The sequence below is a fragment of the Ursus maritimus genome, unplaced genomic scaffold (assembly GCF_017311325.1).
Source record: "Ursus maritimus isolate PB19 unplaced genomic scaffold, ASM1731132v1 scaffold_15, whole genome shotgun sequence".
NCBI lineage: Eukaryota > Metazoa > Chordata > Mammalia > Carnivora > Ursidae > Ursus > Ursus maritimus.
This window is the reverse complement of record NW_024423897.1, coordinates 44,713,461-44,733,852: the sequence shown is the minus strand read 5'-3', so window position 1 is coordinate 44,733,852 and position 20,392 is coordinate 44,713,461.

Below are 20,392 nucleotides of genomic sequence, written 5' to 3'. Positions count from 1 at the left end.
TCACTGGAAACATTGGTTATTTGAGTAAGGCTTTGACTGGAATGTCATATTTGAGAGAGACATACATAGACTCAGATATGACCAGACAGCTTAAACGAACTAAGGCTGACTTTTTATAGAACCAGTGAAGCCCCTTGGAAATGTTGGCCTGTTGGGTTACAAGGTTCTTGGGAACCTCACCAGGTGAGTAAAGAATTACACTTCCTGGCAGGTGCAGAAACCTCAGGATATTTTGTGGACCTTCAGAAGAGAAGAAATAACCCAAATCTATAGGTTTTGAGAGCAAATCTGATGGCAAATATTTGGCTTGGCTTCCAGCCTCAAAAGACTATGAAAAGTTCAATCTGAAATTCCTTTTGAAAAGTTCCAACAAAGCAGATTTAGAAGAACTTATATGGCCGGTCATTATTCTCGTTGCACTTATGTAAATAATTAAGTCAAGTTTGTTAAAATTCAATTTATTCTGCAAACAAATTAGTTTTAATTTGGCTGTCTTTGATAAAAATGAGGGTGATTTTAGAGGGTGACAAATGACAGTGACTTTAGAGGGTGATAAGAATGAGGGTGATTGTAGAGAGAAAAAATGTTTCAATAGCACACCTTTGTGGATGTTAAATTCTAATTCTGATTAATTAACTTTAAATAATTGTTGTTTGCCTATAAAATGACTGGATCCTAAATTCTTTTGGTTTCTTTGAATATCTAGCTATGACTCTTCAAACTAAGATTTCCCATTTTCTCCCATTCTTTTAACTTGAAACCTTGCAAAGACAATCGTTTTCCTGAAGTCCTATAAACTAAAGCTGGATAACTTGAAATAAGCTTCAGAGAAATTGCCAAAACAGCCCATGTTAAGACAGTCATCATGCCGGTTGCTGTCTGGGCTACTCAGAAAGATCACCAGAAACATTTAAACTACAGGACAGAAAAATCTGTCAGATTGCCACTACCTGCCCCTACTTTGAGGATGCTTTTGAGCCCGACATCTAAAAATCTTCTCAGTGGCAGCACTCAGGACTCAGACACTGGGATTATAATTTGCTCCAACCATTAACTTGTGTGCTTATTTTGTTTCCAAGAAAAAGGCCTTACTTGCAGCTGAGGAGTACTGAGTGGTTTTAGATAAAGCTAGAGAAGAAGCCCATCAGCTTCATCTTTTAGATCAAACAATCCTGCCAGACCACAGGCACCAAAGGCAGTGCCAACCTGTGACCCCAACTAGGATATAAATGAGGGAGGGCTCCCCAGATTTCAAAAATACTAAGAATTATCCTGGTAGGGTTAAAATTTGGGGTACCTAAAGAAAAGCATCTAAATAAGATTTAACAAGTCAATCAGATGCCTCAAGAAGACAGCTCATCTTTTCTTGAATGGATCTATCCAGCATATCATTGACAGCTGATATTGATCCTAAAGCACACTGAAATTTAAAAATGATAAATATGACTTTTATTAGCTGAAGCACCACAGATATTTGAAGGAAATCACAAAAAGAAGGGAGATTCAAAGATGGCTACTTGGGCATTGATATGAATTGCTTTTAAGATTTATAATAACTGGGGGGTGCCTGGGTAGCTCAGTCTATTATGATCTCAGGTCATGTCATGATCTCGGGTCATGATCTCAGGGTCCTGGGATCGAGTCCCATGTCGGGCTTCCCGCCTACAGTGGGGAGTCTGCTTCTCCTTCTCCCTTTGCCCCTCTCCCTGCTCATGTTTTCTCTCTCTCTCAAATAAATAAATAAAATCATCTAAAAAAAAGATTTATAGTAACTGAGGTCATGTGCACAGAACAGAGAAACAAAAAGAAATAAGACAGCATGCTACTCTCCTCACCCTGGCACCTCAGGATAGTCTCCCAGGGAAACGATGACATTCAAAAAGAAGGTCCAAACCCTGTGCCCATGCACTCAAGAATGTTTTCCATAGCAGGTTTCCCATTTCCACTCCCCTTTCTCTTTGCCCCTCATCACCAGGAAGAAGCTAGAGCTGTCATCATCCTATTCCCCAAGACTGAGGAATTAGAAAATAAATAAAAGTGGGGATTTGAGGCTGGACACTTGGTTCCTAGACCTATTTTGAAAGCATAAGTAAAACTATCATTGTATTAGTGTCTTATCAACTTAGCTCCACATTCTGTTTTGTTCCCTCTTTAATTATGTTGTATGCACCTCTTAATCTCACACTCAATCAATCATTAACTTTGCCTTTTTACCCCTATTGCTTATTTACCCACTGATTGCAGAAACCTAGTGAGGGCATTTGTATTACTTGTCTTGATGTATCTGATCATACCAGGTCCCAAATAGCACCCCCTTGTTTGGAAGAATGCTTACCTCTAGATTATTTCAAGGCCCAGCCCCACCCCACCAGGACCACCAAGGTTTCAAGAAACTTCTTACCCTCCTCTCATGTAAATGAGCTGCCCCTAGTCTCAACGGGGCAGCTTTAGGAATGATGCCCCGTCTTCTCTTTGGTCTGACCTTCTCAGCTTTCTTTGCTTCAAAACTGGTGTCTCAGACATTGGCTTACTGTGTATCAGGTGCACTGACAAGTTTAAGTTCGGTAACATACAGTAGGCAGCCACTGAGATGGACCCGATGACTCCTGACTCCTGGTATTTACATTCTGTGTAATCACTTTTCTTTGAGCAGGGACTGGAACTACTGACTCACTTCTAACCAATGGGATACAGGAAAAGTGCTAGAGTTCACTTTCGAGCTTAGGTAACAATGAGCTTCTGTTTTAGGTGTTCGCTCACTTCCCCATTGGCGTTGAAGGAAGCCAGCTGCCATGGTGTGAGTTGCCCCATGAAGGGATTTACAAAGCAAGGAACTGATGCCTATGCCCGAAATTCAGAGTGGACCACCTGAGTTAACTTTAAGCTTCCTTTAAAGCTTTGAGTTGACTGTCACCCCAGCTCATACCTTGCCTACAGCCAAGTGGCAGACCCTAAGCCAGAGTTACTCAGCTAAATTCTGCCTGGATTTCTGACCCACAGAAAGTGTAATATAATAATCATTTGTTTCTTTAAGCCTTGATTTTTGTGGCAATTTATTTTACAGCAATACATAACTGACTACGTGGAATGTGAGAGAGTTATGAGAATGAATGAATGATAATTACATGAAAAACTTGGGTAAATTTTGCAAACCAAAATTGAAGCAATAAAATCAGACACAAAATGGTGTATACTATGTGATTCCATTTATCAACAGTTCAAAATAGGCAAAACTAATTCCTACTTTTGGAAGCCCAAATCATAGTTGTCCACAGGGAAAGAGAGTGGCTGGAAATTCTTGTGAGGGAAATGTGTGGGTCTGTTTCTTCTTGTCATAGAAATGTGTAAAGGAACATAATTTTGATTTGTACATTCTTCTGTATTGATGTTAAGCTTGGACAATGATTGCGTTAAAGATCCCTTTTGCAGCTTATTCTTTTCCTTATTTGACCCATATTTTCTGTAATTTTATTGTTAAAGCTTTCTGTGTCTTTTATTTTTAAATGTGCCTGTAGAAATAACATGATGATGAATGATTTTTAAATCAAATCTTAGTTTCTCTACTTTTAACCAATTACTTTAAAACTTTGCATTTATTGTAGTTACCGGTAACTTAAAATTCGATTCTACCATCTTGTTGCTTATTTTCTACTTACCATGTTCCTTGTTTTCTTCTACTGACAGGATCAGTTTTCTTCTGTTTAACATCTCTGCTGGTCTGAATGTTATAACTTCTGAGTTGGTATTTGGGGTTAACCCATAAGCTTATTAAAAATAAAATTATCTTTCATATTCTACTCAAAAGCTTGGTAAGTGAGCATGATTAATCAGTAGGGGACTTCTGATGATATTGGTCAAAGAACGGAATATATATTCAAAATTTTAAAAATGCATAATTAGGAAATTATGTAAAATGTATAGAGGTCAAGAACATCCTGTGGAGATACATATGTGCAATTGTGGGCTTTTTTGCCTTTTTATAAATGTAAAAACAAAGTGGACCAAGAATTTAGTATTTGAACAAGTAGCCTTGAAGTTCTCTAAAAGGCTGCACTTTGCAGATATCACTTCCATTTGCCCTGATAATGGGTTTGCACCCCATGCATTGACAATATAAAGAGAAAAGCCATTTGCAAATGAAGTAAATAGCACTTAGAAATGTAACCACATGTGGTAGAGCTAAAATCTATTCAGGGAAAGTCTGTAGATGATTTTTAGACTAAAATGAGAAGAAATAAAATTGACCATAAAATATATTAATATGTTCAAGTTCCAAAAGTATATTTTTATAAATATATATCCATGATTACCTATAAAACTAAACAAACGACATTAAAAACAGAACGAAGTTCATTAGAGCAATGAAAACAATAAAAGACATTAACTAGTGTACAGAAGAGATAATGAAACTAATTGCCTGATTCTTTGCATAATTTGCGTTGGAGGAACTTAAGATGGCTGTACCACAGAGAGAAGAAAACCGAGTAGCTTTATACTTATCATCCAGGAAAGACTTTCCAGTTGCCGAGTTACACCCATAGATTCTCTATATTATAATAGAAATGTGTTGAAGGGACATGAATTTTAAGAGCCTGATTTAAACACAGAAATGGACAGTTTTGTAAAATTGTTCCAAGGTAGCAAATTCTCTTTGGGGAGTTATTGCAATTCAACAGAGTAAACAAAGAATGGAGACAATTATGTTTTGCAAAAATGCCTATTTGAAAACATCAAATCGTACTTATCCTTTTTTAGGGTCTATACTGATATATCAGTGTTAAAAGATTTTAGTTCCTTTGCCCCCTCTTCTTCTATTAGCAAACTGTATACATTCTCCTCCTTCTGTGAAATAGGAATTCTTTCAATCCAGGATATTGTAAATTATATTAGGATTAATTAGGTTGTAGAGTTTGAACAGTCTTTGTTCTCTCCATACCGTAAGGCCCAAAAAAGGCCATGGTCACCAAGTGGGAAGAGGAGTGAGAAAGTTTAAAAATATGGTAAGGCCTACTGCTGTCAGAGGGTTAAATTACAAGGAAATACATATATATGTAGTGTTAAATGGTTAAATATACACATATACGTTTGTGTAGAGTCTTTTGCTGTATGTAGCATGTGAATGAGCATATGTATATATATGCAACTGAGACTTAAACTTATACTCATATCTGTCAGGAGGAAGACTTTTCTCTGTCCTTCAGGGTGCTTCTAGCTGGACTTAGAATTGACATGAGATAGATTAACAGGAGCAAATCAAATTTAATAGGGTATACCCAAGAAATCCATGCAGACATGGAAGTCCAAAGACAGTGAGGCAACATGATGCTTATATGAGCTATGGAGAGATCAGAGCATACGATGGGGAAAAAGACCATTAGCAGGAAGAGGAAAGGATATTTTGAAAAACAAAGGTTGCTCTATTATGCAGATAAGTTTCTTAGGTAAAGAGGAATCTCTCTTAATAGTTCTCTTCCTGCTGCAAAGAGGCAGTTGAGGGGAAGGTAAAGAGATTTTTTTCAAAATCTGCTGGGTTTAGATTGTTTTTAACTCAAAATAATGTCCATGCCAAAGTGGCACATCTTGGGGCAGCCTGCCTTTGATACTGCGTATCTGATGCTCTGAGGTTTCTCACTTATTTGATCAACATCACTCTACAGTGTTATTGTACAGCCATAGTGTTTTCGAATTTTTAGCAACTGATGCCTGAGAAAGCTAACACATGTATGGGAAAACTGTGAAGGTTGAGTCCTTTTTATCAGAAACATTTTAGCAGCCTAGCTTTTCCCAAAGTAAGTCATGGAATGGACAGGGGTCCCCTGTATTCATTATCCACGCTGTCCCCCAAATACAACATTGGTATGCCGCCACTTTCCATAGGTATCTACAGTATCCTCTGCCTATTATCCAGTGTTTCAGCACAAATTTTTAAGGTCCTTTTTGACATCCTTAGAGCTTACTTTCGGGCAAGAAGATGGTGTCCCCAGGTTAATTCACCATGTTGGCCAAAACCAGCAGCCTGTTTGCACACTTCATTGTTACCTGCAAATCAGTCATAAGCAATCAAAATAGTTAAATAAAGTGACATTCGTTTTTACCATGTAGACTTCCTAAATTATATATGTGTCTAGGGCCAATAACTTTAATAAGTTATCTAGTTTAAATTCCTTATAAAATAGTTATAGCATTTTTATAACCGTAATAACAATTAGATGATGATGATAGTAGCTAGGAAATACACACAAAAATGCATATATTATGCTACGATATGCCAGACCTGCTCTTTACACTTCCTATATATTAACTTATTTAAACATTACAAAACTTAGAGGTAGGTACCCGTCTAAATGACATCTGGGGGTGAGGTACTAGAAAAATAAAGCAAGTGAAGTCATATGGCTGCTAAGTGAATGAACCAGGACTCAAACCCAGGCAGTCTTACTTCAGTAACTGAGATCTTAAACCATACTTACTCTCCCCTTCATTATCTATTACTATATGGTCTTAATCCCTACACTATTTTGTATCTCCTTATGCACCACTATATAGTAAGAAAAATGTTATATCACCCAAGAATGCTTTAATTATAAATTATAATTATTATAGTTATATATATTTATATAATTTAAACATATCAATTATAATTACTTACTTATAAATTAAAACATGTGTATCAAAATTTTAGATATTTTAGGTTTAAATTTGCATTACTAAAATTTAGTGGGAGATAAATGTACAAATTGGTGTGGGTGCTGTGTGTGTATAAGAAAAAGATAAAAGATGAAATAATCTGTAAATAAACTAATAGATGGAAATTGTAAATCTATAAATATTTTCCTATTTCTTTTTCCTATGTCCTTATGGAGGAAATAATAATGTAAATTATAGATATTGCAATTGTATAATTATAGCTTATGTTATAAATTATAAATCTGCATGACACAAATATCATTTTTACTTTTGCTTCAATTGGTAATTATTTCTAGAAGGAAGGGTGTTATTAATTATTGAATGCTTATACACCTCCCAAACCGTATTTATGTTGAATTATTTTAGCAAAATTAACTTAATAAGTTTGTAATTATCAATATACTAATTTTAAAATGGATTTTTTTTCTCTAAGGTGAGCTTGGGTTGGAATAATGGGTGTGAGTAATAAGCAAGGTATCCATTATATGAGTTAGTTACTCATCAGCATAAATCCATAATTTTTACAGTACACTTTCACTACATAGATGATCTCTTTCTCCCTTGCTCTATCTTCATCTATTATCTATGTATCATTATCTATGGTCTTTAAGCACCTGTCAATGATTAAACCTTCTGTATCAACACAGGTAGAAATATTAATGATTGAGAAAGATAGCTGCATAATTCAGTTCCTAATATCATTTTGGCTACTTTACTTTCACCATTTGAAGGACAAATGGAAAACTAACCAAAAGGCAAGAAAGAAAATAGGATGAATTTGTTGCTTCAATTACAAATTCCTGTGACCCTATCATTCCTATTAATGGAATAATTTGATATTCAGATTAGCATATTAAAATATAAATTAGGGGAAAGTAGTTGTTTAAATGGTATATAATGAAACAAATTGTTTTTAAAAAGCTTTTGTGCAAAATGTTTTCAAAGAGATGCTTCTTTCTGATGGCAGGGGACTGACCTAATTAAGATGCCTAACTAGACTGAATGCCTGTATATTTCCAGTCTGAATTCTCTAAATGATTTTGTGTGATGGCAGTTAGGAAAATATAAAGACCACAGGGGAATTGATCTTGCGACCTGAGCTTCATTAGCTGAATACATTTAATGAACTGAGTTAGCAGGGTCCTAGGAATGGACGGAACACTTGTCATCATTACTCATCAGCTTATGTATAGATATTTTACCAGGATGAAAGTAAAAGCTACTTCTGTGATTATGTCCTTGAGTATTAAAAGAGTAACTCATCTCTGCCTCTTTTAGTTTATTTTTAGATGTATATGAAACTATTACCAATATCCTCTGATCTTTTTCAGCTGATTCTTATCCCATTATTTTATAAATCACAAATATATAGCTTTTAATGACACTAAATTAGAATGTTTTATCAGTTCTTTCAGAATTCTTTCTTTATGTGATATGATGTAATGTAAATTGTGCTATCCTCATTTTGATATCCACGCATCAAGAAGGTTAGTATTACACTACCACTAAAATATTATCAATAATAAATTCAAGTTATCCTATAGCATGTCTTGATCAGCTATAATTTCAAATAAACTATCAAAGTCCCAAATGCCTTGAAACCTCTTATGTGACAAATTAGAATAGTCATTGTCAGATAGTAAATATAGTACTGGCATTTTTGAAATCTAAACTTCTTTTTGATTGTGGGGATGAAAATCTGGAATATAATATTAACCAAGTATTAGCACAATATGATCAAAGATATCACCAAGTTCAAAGGTGCCTTACAGGTCATATTCAATTTTTAATAAACTTTTAATTACAGGATAGTCTATAAGAGACACCATAGAGGATCTCATACTTTTTGGATGTAATGATTCTTTCTTCCATTACATAGTAGCAAACCAATTTCTCCTTGGCAGTCAGGATCAATATCCCCAGCAAGCACAGTAACTCCCTTCTTTGCTTGTTGATTCAATGGCATAAGAATCCCAAAGAAGACATATGGCAATTTCAACTTCTGGGTCAAGAGAATCATTTTTCTGTTCCCTGGAACAAAGACCACTAGCCCAGTCAAGCCTAATGTAATGGGAACAGAAAGCAAAAAAACAAAAAACAAAACAAAACAAAACAAAAAAAACCTGTTAGAGGATTACTAGGAATAATAACGACAAGAGCCACTGAAATACCCAAGAATAGCATGATACAGTATTTTCCTACTTTTATAAATGGGTTTTTCATCATATGGACATCAATTTTTACATTGCTGTTTTTTGTTCCCTTGGATAAGATGAGTTGAGACATATGGGTACTGCCAGAGGGAAGACAAGCAGGCTCTCTGAAAGACAAAAAATAACACATTTTGCCATTGGAATAATTATAGTTACTGAGCTCTGCTTTTCTTCTGAATTTCTTTCTTTCTTTCTTTCTTTCTTTCTTTCTTTCTTTCTTTCTTTCTTTCTTTCTTTCTTCTTTCTTTCTTTCTTTCTTTCTTTCTTTCTTTCTTTCTTTCTTTCTTTCTTTCTTTCTTTCTTTCTTTTGTTAAGGACTGTGTCTCTTCCTCAACCTGCATAATTTGGATAAAGATAGGGGTGAACATTTCTACTCATGATAACAAAAAGTAGTCATTACAGGCTATGGCAGAGCTCAGGTTCAACAACAGGTATGAGAATTAGATTGCTAGTGTCTAACTTGTCAGTCTAGTGTATGGATCTAATTCCTTCACTTCTAACCAAAGCATTGAGCAAAATGTCCTCTATGTGCTATATGTCTGTGTTGACATTACTTGAAATTCAAGTGGCATTGCAAGTTGAATAGACACTCAGGCTCTTCCTGCCCCAGTCCAAGGAGTTGCTTGCATGGATCCAATCCTTTATCTCATATCAGTCCATGGTGTACCAGACCTGAATATTTTCATAGAACAGCTTGTGCAGGACAATGTGTTAGGTAGTTGAGCCTTCAGAGGGGAACCCTGGAGCCCAGGAAGTTCATAATCACGGTAACGGGCTATGGGAACTTGAAACAATTCTCCAAAACCCTCTTGCTATTTCAAGAGGATCATCTCAGTGGTTGTGTGTCCTGTGTGTCCTGTGTGTCCACTTGCCCATCTCCAGAGTAGCATTAACACCATGCTAGTCAGGGAGCTAGATCATCTGAGCTATTTCTGGTGCCTGCAACCTGCCCTCCTGCACAGAAATAATCTAGGCTTATCTGTGGGTGTTTTTTTTTTTTTTTCTGCCTTCACCTGCCTCCCTTCTTTCAGTTCCCTACTATTTTTCCATTAGAAGTCCCTTTCACATATGTATCTAAGTAAAACTTAGGTTTTTAGGAAATTACTATTTTACACCAGAATTCCTTATACTATGTGACTATCTGCACTGCAAACAGTTTTCAGGAAATTGACTAGTTACTAACACTACTTATGAAAAGATATATAAGGAATTTAACATATAAAGGAAAATTAAGGAAAATCAAGATTTATATCCTCTGTTTTGGTTGGATTACATCTTAACTATTTGAGAAAAAAAGAACTGCATTTTTAAAAAATGAACAAAAGAAGCTTTTATAAAATTTAATGATGTTGATAACAATTTTGGAAGGTGGAATTAATATTCTCCAAAGTGACAAATAAGCTTTTTGCCATAACTCTAAAATATCACCTCTACAGATATATTATTTTGAGTATATATATCAATGACTTTTATTAATATTCTGGTTTCTTTTTTGTAATGCCATGTGATATGTATTGTTCTATCAGTCTGTCCTTTCAGAGGATTTTATCTCTTGTTAGTTTTCAAGGATTTCCAGGTTCACAGCAGCTGACTTTTTATTACAGGTTTTATGACTCTAAAACCATCAGAAGAACATCAATGCTTCCCTAAATTGGTTTTTTGGAGAAAATGTAATATGTTTGATGAATTAAAATAAAAAGATGGAAACATAACAGCATATTGGATTACTTGTTAATTTTTCTCTCTCAAATGTTTTATATTGAAGAGGATTGATTTGTGGAGTACATTTTCAAACCAATTTCACCTTTGTTTCTAGAAAAAACTACATTTTGTCCTAGAAAGCTATTGACATTTCATCAGAGGAAATAGATTCAGAATTGCTGCCCAGTAAAATCTTTCTTAGCGATAGTTCTCCATCTTTCACCAAAGACAATGCAATTGACCTTGGGTCAGAGGATAAAAAGCTGCCATTATGAAGTGACAGAATAACTGGTTGTCTTCCTCTGCTCTGTTTTTGCCATCACAGAGTTCTTTTGAGTCATGCTTTCACATAGAGGAGGAACTAATCCAATAACCTAAATTATACAATTACTTTGTCTTTGTCAATTTAAATTGGTAGGTTTATCAGAAATAAAAGCAGAACTTCAAGCACATTCAGAGATCATACACATAAATGAAATAGAACTTAAAAGTATCTTGCCATTTAATATGTCACAAGTCAATTTTTTATCCTTCAAATTGTTTATCTTGGGCTCAGCCTCATTTAAGAATAGGAGGCCAGAATCCATTTAAATTGTAACAGTTGCACAATAACAATTCACAAATAAAAGCCATTAATTGTCTCTTTCCAAATAATTATTTGAAACAAAGTTCTTAAATGGAAAACATCTAACATCAAGCAAACTTTTAATTCCTTCAAAGTGTGAGACAGGATTGTTTTAAGCACAATTATTTCTATTATCACATTATATTAAATAATGAAGATCATGTGAATATCTTGAAAGTTCTTATCTCCTTTTTAAGAAAATACAGATGTAAGATAATCTTATAGTAAAATTTACAATAATATAGAGATAAAAGAAACTGTTAAGAGCAGAGGGTGTGGGTATATTTTCCATTTATTCTTTGGAAGCTACTGAGTTTAGCTAGATTTAAGGACATCTCAGACATTAAACATGGAAATGAGCCTTGGTTCTTGTCTCAACTGTGTCATTGATCAGTTGTGCAATCATGGACAGGCCACTTATTTTTCTGAATCTTTGCTTCTCATTCATTACAATGGAAGATTTAAACTATATTTCTTCCCCAAAGAGCCTTCTAGTTGTAATTATACCATTACTTATTTTATTCTTGCTATATGAAGTAATTGAAATGTTTAGGTTTATTTTATTTGAAAAATGTATGCCATTTGATCACTGTAAAAAAGTTCTCTGAAATGAATATTAATATTGATTTAGCACCTTTACCATGCATCAGGGACTCCATTGGTGCTTGTAGCCAGAAGTTAGAGGTGGCATTAGTTTGAAATACCTTGTGTCTATCTTCTACCTTATGACATGGCTTACTAGATTGTGGCGGACAGAAAAATGTGGAAAAATTCCAAAGACTTCCAAATCCTAATCCCAGGAATTTGTGAAAATATTAATTTACATGTCAAAAGAGACTTTGCAAATGTGATTAAGAATCTTGAGATGGCAATATATCCTGGATTACCCAGCTGGGACCAATGTAATCCAAAGGGTACTCATAAGCAAAAGAGGGATACAGGAGAATCAGAGAGAGATGTATGATAATGGAAAGAGAGGTCAGACTGATGTCATTGTTGGCTTTGAAGATGGAAGGGGGCTACAGGCCAAAGAATATGGGCAGCCTGCAGAAACTGAAAAAAAAAAAAAAAAACAAAACAAAAACAAGAGAATGTATTGTCCCTTATAACTTCCAGAAGGAAACTGGAGGGTCGGTAACCTGTTGACACATTAACATTTGCCATGTGAAACTCATTTTTGGCCTCTTACCTGTAAAAATGTATCATTTTTAAACCACTGTGGTTGTGGTTAATTTTTGCAGCAGCAGCAATAGGAAGCCAACAGACAAAACAAACATCAATCCAAGATTTTGTTTTTGTTTTTGGCCTTGTCAATTATAAGGATGGAAGGATGGGGTTTGGTTGGGTGGAAGAAGAAGATTAAAAGGGTAAGGTACTGAGTTTAGTCATACATATTATAAGTTTAAAAGGCCTAGTAGACACATGAAAATGTTGTGTAAGTAATTGTATTTATCTTGATTTTAGAGAATAAGCGTATAAACATGGGAGTCATTGGGCTACAGGTAGCATTTAAGACTAAAAAGCATGATTAGATCACTGAGGTCCTAAGCATAGTATGAAAGAGAAGTTGTGCCTTGAGCAAGCCAGGGTTGAGAGCTTGGGAATATGAAGAGGAAACAGGAAAGGAATTTGAGAATGAGCAGCTGGTGAAGCAGGGGATATACAAAGTGAATGAACTCTTTCAAGAATAATATAGTGATTTGTCAACTGCGCCAAGTGTTGTTGATGAGTTAGATGAGAACGGAAACTCACCATTTAACTTAGCAGTGTGGGAATTATTGGTTACCTTGGCAAAATGTCTTTGAGGACAAAAACAAACAAACAAACAAACAAACAAACAAAAAGCTTTGGAACTCATTCAAGATAATACAACACTTCATTGGAAAGGGATGTGAGTCAAAGGAGTTTTGTTTCTTTTTCTTCTGAATATGGATAAGTTACCATTGAATGCCATGGGAATGGTCTAGTTGATGATCCAAGAGGTGAGGGGATAATTGCTGGCGTGATGTCTCAAAATAGGTGAGAGGACATGGGATCTACAGCACAACTCAAAGGATTAGTTTAAAGCATAATTAATCAAATAATTACAGAAAATAAGAGAGATTCATGAATACAGTAGCTATTATAATTTTTTGGTTCTCTTCTCTTATTAGATTTCTTTCCTAAGTGATACCATCAATTCCTATGGATTTAAATATTGTCTTAGCACAATGATTCCTACCAGCATAGATCTAGAACAGAATACTCTCCTGAGCCCAGGCCCACACGTCCAACTTTGCATTGACATTTCCAAATAGATGCCTTATGGATTTCTCAAAATTATCTTGTTCAAAAAGTATCTCTTATTTCCCACTCCAACTTTCCTTTCACCCAAATCTACATCACTCCTCCAACTTAACCTTCCATATCTTAGTAAACAACACAGTCCACTTAATTACTCAAGCTTGAAATCTTGAAATCATTTCTAATTTTCCATTCCCACCATGACCATCCTCACATCCTGTTATTTAATAGCCTTTATCAAATCCATCTCCTAAATTAAGCAACGTAATTTTTTCCTCTTTTTTTCTTCATTTCTATTGCCAACACCTTAGTCTTAGCTGAGATCATCTCTCATCTCCATTATGTAACAGTCTCCTAATCAGATTAACTGGTTTCCTCTTCAGTCATGTATTCTTCCCACCCCCTTTCAAAATAATAAGTCTCCTAAAAATGCATATTTAATTACACACACTGCTTCTTACAGCATTTCAGTGGCTTCTCATTGCTCCCAGAATAAACTCTGAACTCTTTGTCATGGCCCTTGACTATCTGTCCAATCTCTCTATTTATTATTCTGCTCTGAATACAAAAGATGATTTTAAGTTCTTCATGCACAAAAAGTACTTTCCTTCCTTGGGGCCTTTGTACGTGGTGTTTTCTCTGCCTGTAATGCTGCCCTCCTCAATCTTCACTTGACCAGCACCTCTTTTCTTGGGTTTTGGTACAAATGGCATCTCCAGTAAAAGGACTTCCCACATCAGCCTATCTAAAGTAGGCTTTGCCTCTCACATCCTCATTATTCTTCATTTCAGCTCTTTCTATGTTTTCTTTAAAGCATTAATACCCCAGGCAGAATACATTATTAGTCTATTTAATTAAGAAACAAGGGATCTATGTGACACCTTTCCTAGTAGAATGTAATCTCTATGAAGGAAGAAACCAAGATTCTGTTTTCCTGGTACAGCATCTAGCACAATTCTTACTGCATTATGGGCACTCAATGCACATTAATTAAATGAGAACTAATAAATTCTACTTTAAAAGCTCATTAATGTATTTTGTTGTATTTTTATAAAATATATTATTTAAAACAGAATTGATTTTAAAAATGCATTAATAAACTTTATTAGCTGAGAATACCTACATTTCAAAGTTATTTAGCCTGTGAAATATTTTATTACATCCATATGACTATGGATAAAATGGCATAAATAGAATCAGTGAAATGATACTTATATACTATAAATTGAAAGTCTTCATTTAATCAAAATTATAAAAGTAAAGCATAAATATACTTATTTGATGTCATACACTTCAGTAGCTTTACTGGAATGAAAATAGTGCTTGAAGCAGAATAACAGACTGTCTTACATCTGTGAATTTCCAAGTTTTGACCAATATCTGTGTGGCTTGAGGCTGTTGGACATCTGGTAAGTTTCACTCCTGTATTTTGGCATATATTTCTTTGCTATGTTTGGGAAAAAAATAAATGCTTGCAATGTGTGATTGAAGAAATATTTATGAAAAATTCATTCTTGCATATTTTATTTTAACTCTTAATAGTTTATTATTTCTCATTTTTTTCTTTTAAGTTGATGACAATACAGATGAAATTAAAACTTTAATTTTTGTAATCAATGCCCAAATATTGACAAAATAATTTTGTAAACAGACAATTTAGAGATTTAAAAGAAAAATAATAATTAGCAAACTATGTGATTTAAACTGGTATTTGTTTCTGTAGTTTTGGCATTTTGTTCTTATGCCATTTTTCCTTTTAGTTACCACAGGATGGAAAGAGTAAAAGAAGGAGGATTTGAGATTTAACTCGAATTTTTAAAATTGAGTAATCTCTTTTTCCCCCTGTCTAATTTTCTCCTCATTTTACCTTTAACGTATAGGCTTCTATGTCATATACAGAACTCTAAGCATAGTCTCTTCTCATAAGATATCCACAATCTTGTTAAAGACGAGACCTATGGAGATGTAACGAGGAAGACAATTCAGTACGTGATAAATACCAGGGAAGCAGTTATCTCCCACAGCTCTGGCAGTGCTAAAATGTCCAAATGACAAAGAATTCAAGTCTTGAATAAATGGATTAACTGTGCTCTCCCATGTCATGAACATTCTAGCTGATGCATGCAAAAACTGCCTTAATGATAGTGTGCCCATACATCCCAATTTACACCCATTGTCCAACCTAATTATTAACAGCATCTCTTTTTACTCCCAAAATAACTGGTTTAAATGCGTTGGTCCTCCCATTTAATGCTTTCATGAGTGCAGGGGTACAGCAGCAAAAGTAGGTTAAATTACCCTTGTGTCCTCCTATTTTCTGCCACTCCATGCAACGCACACATCCTGTTTCCCCTCCACTTCCTATTACCACCCATTTCTAGCTTAGCTCAGGGTGCAAAGTGGCAATGAAAAGCTCACCTTCATTTTAGGAATTCGCTCTTTATGCATTAAGGGAAACCCTTTACTTACAGAAGATCAAGGCCCAACCTTGTAATTTTATCCTTTATATAAATCTGACCTTTGAAAACAATTTTTTAATGCTATGTTATAGAGACTGAAATGATTCCTTTGAGCTGCAACTCCTGTTATCCTGGTGGCAAATACAATTGCAACTGTCCTCACCATCACAGTCTTTATACCCGCCCCCGCTGGACCGCTGTGATGACTCCTGAACTTTCTGGCCATGCCTACCTTCAGAACTCATTTCCCATGTCTGAGTGCTATTGAGCCGTGTCCTCACACAACACACATGTTCCAGCTCTTCTTTTATTATAACTTGGGTTCTCTCCATGTGTACACGGCCTTAATTGTAAGTTGTTACACTTGCCTCTGGGAACCCCTCTTGCCCTATTCCACCCAGTTTCCTGTGAAGTGCTGGGTACTTCATATCCTGTGAACAAATCAGACCCATTATAAAGTCTTTCTTTTATTATCAGAAGTTTCTCACATGTCTTGCTGCTCCTCCTCCTCTCTCCCAAATAAAAAGCAACCAGTGAGCCTAGGAAAAATTTTAAACTCCTTTAAAAATAAAGTGTTGGCAAATACAAGACCAGGGCCTTTGTTCACAATCCCTTTGGATCCCTTCCTAAATATCTAACTGCAAATATCCATTACCAGTCTATTTATCTATCAGATGATATATTTATCTATCTAAATATGTAGTTTCACCATGGTTTCCATGGCAATTAATCTTTGTTTCTGAATATTACGGAGAACATGAGAAAGGACTCAGATGCCAGCATTTTGAAAAGAAATATTCAGGAGCTCTGCCCTGCCGACATCAGCACTTAGCACCAGCCACAGATGCCGCAGTAATAGCCGCCGCTTTGGTTTGGCCCCGAGGCAAAAGCACTTTTATTCTTTGTGATTTCCATTTAAAAAAATATATCATCTATACTCTTTTTTGGCCTCCACCAGGAACCAAACTCTTTTGCTGCACTGTTCGTTCAGTCTCCTTTCTACCTTTTCTATGCTGAAGGGTGATTTTCTGAGGAAGCCATTGTAACCGTGAAGTCCGTTGGAGCAGCCCAGGTTCCCAGGTGTTCTGAGGCGCTATTGAAAGTAACCAAGCATATATCACGCACAGTCACAATTCACAAATGCACCGACCTCATCCACGGTTTTCCTCTCAATCAAAACTTTGGTCCCTAAATCTTATTTCCCTTATAATTATCCCCTTTCTTGTTATATCTTTGTGTCTATGCCTATCTACAAGTAACCAAGATTCACATTCTAAAATGAGGTTGTATCTGGATAATAATGTCACACTTGACTTTTCAATTTTTTAATTTTAAATTTCAATTTAATCTATAGTGTGTGAAAATTTGACATGACTGGAGCCATTTTAAAATGGAGTCGGTGGGCCGATTGGCGAGAAACCACCTAACCTTCTGACCACCCCTCCTACAACAGTAAATAATTTTCTGACTTCAAACACTATAGATTCATTTAGAACATTTCCATTTTACAATGCAGGAACTGAAGCTCTGTTCTGACTCCAAATCCCTGTGTTTTGATAAACTCTCATCTATTTTTAGAGCACAAGCCAGAGGAAAGTAATAGCTACTGCCTTAAACCCCGGGCATTATCAGGAGAGAATGGGCAGGGGAACAATGTGTATGCTTTTAGTGAGTTATTGTGAAATAGCTCACTTGGGAGAGTGTTGGACTAAAATCTAAAGGTTTTTGCTTTATTTTCAGATTTCAAAAATCTTTTTTTAATCCTGCCAGTTGGTCTTCCCTAACTTCATTCTTATCTCCATATCTCATTCTCTAGCCATCGTGGTGGTCCAAGCCAAAGCTCTAAAAGTTTGATATTATGTAAGTTAATATTAGTATATTTGGGAAAGATACATGCCAGAGAGAAGATGCAGCATCTTAAAGATGTCTCTATTGTGCGTGTACACACTTGACCTTCTAAAAGGCCAAGCATAATTCATATATAAAAATTTCTAATACATAGTTTTCTGGTTACCTAATAATAAGGTGCAGTATTAAATTTCTATGAGATCAATGCTTTTGAAGCAAAAACTATGTCTTAAAGGACAAAGCATGAGTCTAAACTTGCTTGTTCAAATAAGTAAGTGAATAACTTTCCAAATTCAAACAACTGGATCATCAATTCATTGCCCTTCGCAAGTTTGTCTCTGTTTTGAAAACCAGGTCTTTGTTGGCCCCTAGGCAAAGATGGAGCAGCTGTTGATGCTAGTTGTTGTCCATCTGGGAGAAAATTGAAACTGTTATAGTTTAAGTACTGTCCATGAGTTGTTTATGTTACAAGTGTTAGATAGTAATCTGGAAGATATTACAGTGATCAATTCTAATTTTAAGAAAATGCAAATATCTTCTGTTAGTTTTCATTTTAAAATGTTAACAGGATTGTGTATACTTAACCCTAAATCTTAAGTAAATGAATAGTTATTATATTTCCATTTGTAGTAAAGTATACTAATTTGTGAACATTTTAAGTAAGTACTATTGCTATTGCTTTTAAAAGAAATTATTTTAAAGTTATGACATTTGATTTTCTATCAAAGACACCTGGATTTAGAAAATAGCAAAAAGGCTGAAATACATTTTCAATTGTGAAAAATAAAGCATATAAGAATTTCACTTAGAGTTTAAATAAGCGCTTTAAGTATGTCTTCTCTTAGACTTAAACTATAATCATTTGTCCCTTAAAGGTTATTTAGAAATCTCATTGTTATATGGAATGTATGCTAACTCAGGATTCTCTTAAAATTTGACCTTCTAGGTTTAAATGCAGTATTTGTAAAAAATAGTAAAATACCGGGTTAGGTATATAAGTGTTGAGTCACTATATTGTACACCTGAAACCAATATAACACTGTATGTTAACTAACTGGAATTTCAATAAAGACTTTAAAAAGTAAAGAAATAAAAAATAGTAAAGCACACAAAAACATCTAAGGCTCCTTTGAAGTAGTTTCAGTCATTCAAAATTTTAAAAATAAATGCCCCCATACTCTTCACTAAGAATAATCCACCAAAAAGGAAAAAGGACTACTGAAAGATCTCAAAATAACATAGTGATCAAAGCATATGAGATTTTTACATTACCTGTAGTAGGCAAGAGATCAAGTTTAAAAGTTACCTTTTATTATCATAAAAATCCTTTCAGTAAAATCTTTCACAGAAATGTGTTATAAAAATATCTAGTTCAGATTCTGTGAATATATGTATATTTTCTGATATATATTTTAAGGAAAACTAGAATCTTTTCTTTCTACATGTACTGATTGTTAATAGAGGTCACAAAGTATTTCTTCCCCACACTAATAAAATGGTATTTTACATTTTGGGTATTTTTTAGAGTAAAATGTGTTCTCTTGGTAGAAACAAATATATGCATTTCCCAAAAATACATTCTGTGATATATTCTAGAATGTCTGATTATTTAAAAGTCATCATAATAAATATCGTATGTGATTAATTTAAAATATAATTAGAAAGACTATTCAGCAGTTCTGTATAGTTTATATCAGCAGTTCTCAATGTGACATTAAACTGGCCTAGTAGTCACTGAATTCTTCATCATTCCATACTCACAGTTAAAAATGTCCTTGATGAAGCACTAAAAAGTTATTAATTTAATTTAATGTTGACACTTGAATACATATACTTTGTAATGTTTTGTGTGAAGAAATGAGGAAATTTGCATCGAGCACTTCTGCTGCCCTTTGAGGTACAACAGCCATCTCAAGGAAAGCCAAGTGTGTGAGTTGCAAGCTCAACTATCAACTATTTTTCAAGGAACAGAATTTTTAATTGAAAGGAGATCTAATAGAAAGTTTGTGGTTTGTCAGTTTTGTTTATTTGGAGGTTTTCTCAAAAATGCATGAACTAAGGCTGTCACTTAAAAAAAATCAACTCATACTGTTTGGTATCAATCAGGCAATTCAATCTCTCAAGAGAAAATTGTAAATTTGGAAAACTTGTGTCTGTCTCTGTGAACTTGACAGTTTCTTGACACTTACAGGCTTTCTGATAAAATCATCAGAGAAATTAAAAATGTGATTTTAGATACGCATAATAAAATGTGTCAAATCTTGGAAAATCTGCGCACTGCAGTAACAAATATTTTCCAAGTGAACAATACATGTTATTACAAAATCTGCATGAATAAAAGATCCTTTGAAAGTACAAGATACTTTCTGTATTTTAATGTAACCAAGTAATAAAAAATTATTTGATTTGCTCTTAAATTTCACACTACAATTAACCTTTAAGGAACTGCCTTGCCAAGTATTGGTGTAATATCAAAAATAAATATTCATAGTTACCTGAAAAGACTATTAAAATGCTCTTTCATTTTAAAATCCTATTCTCTTATACAAATACATCAGTATGAGGCCCAATTTTCT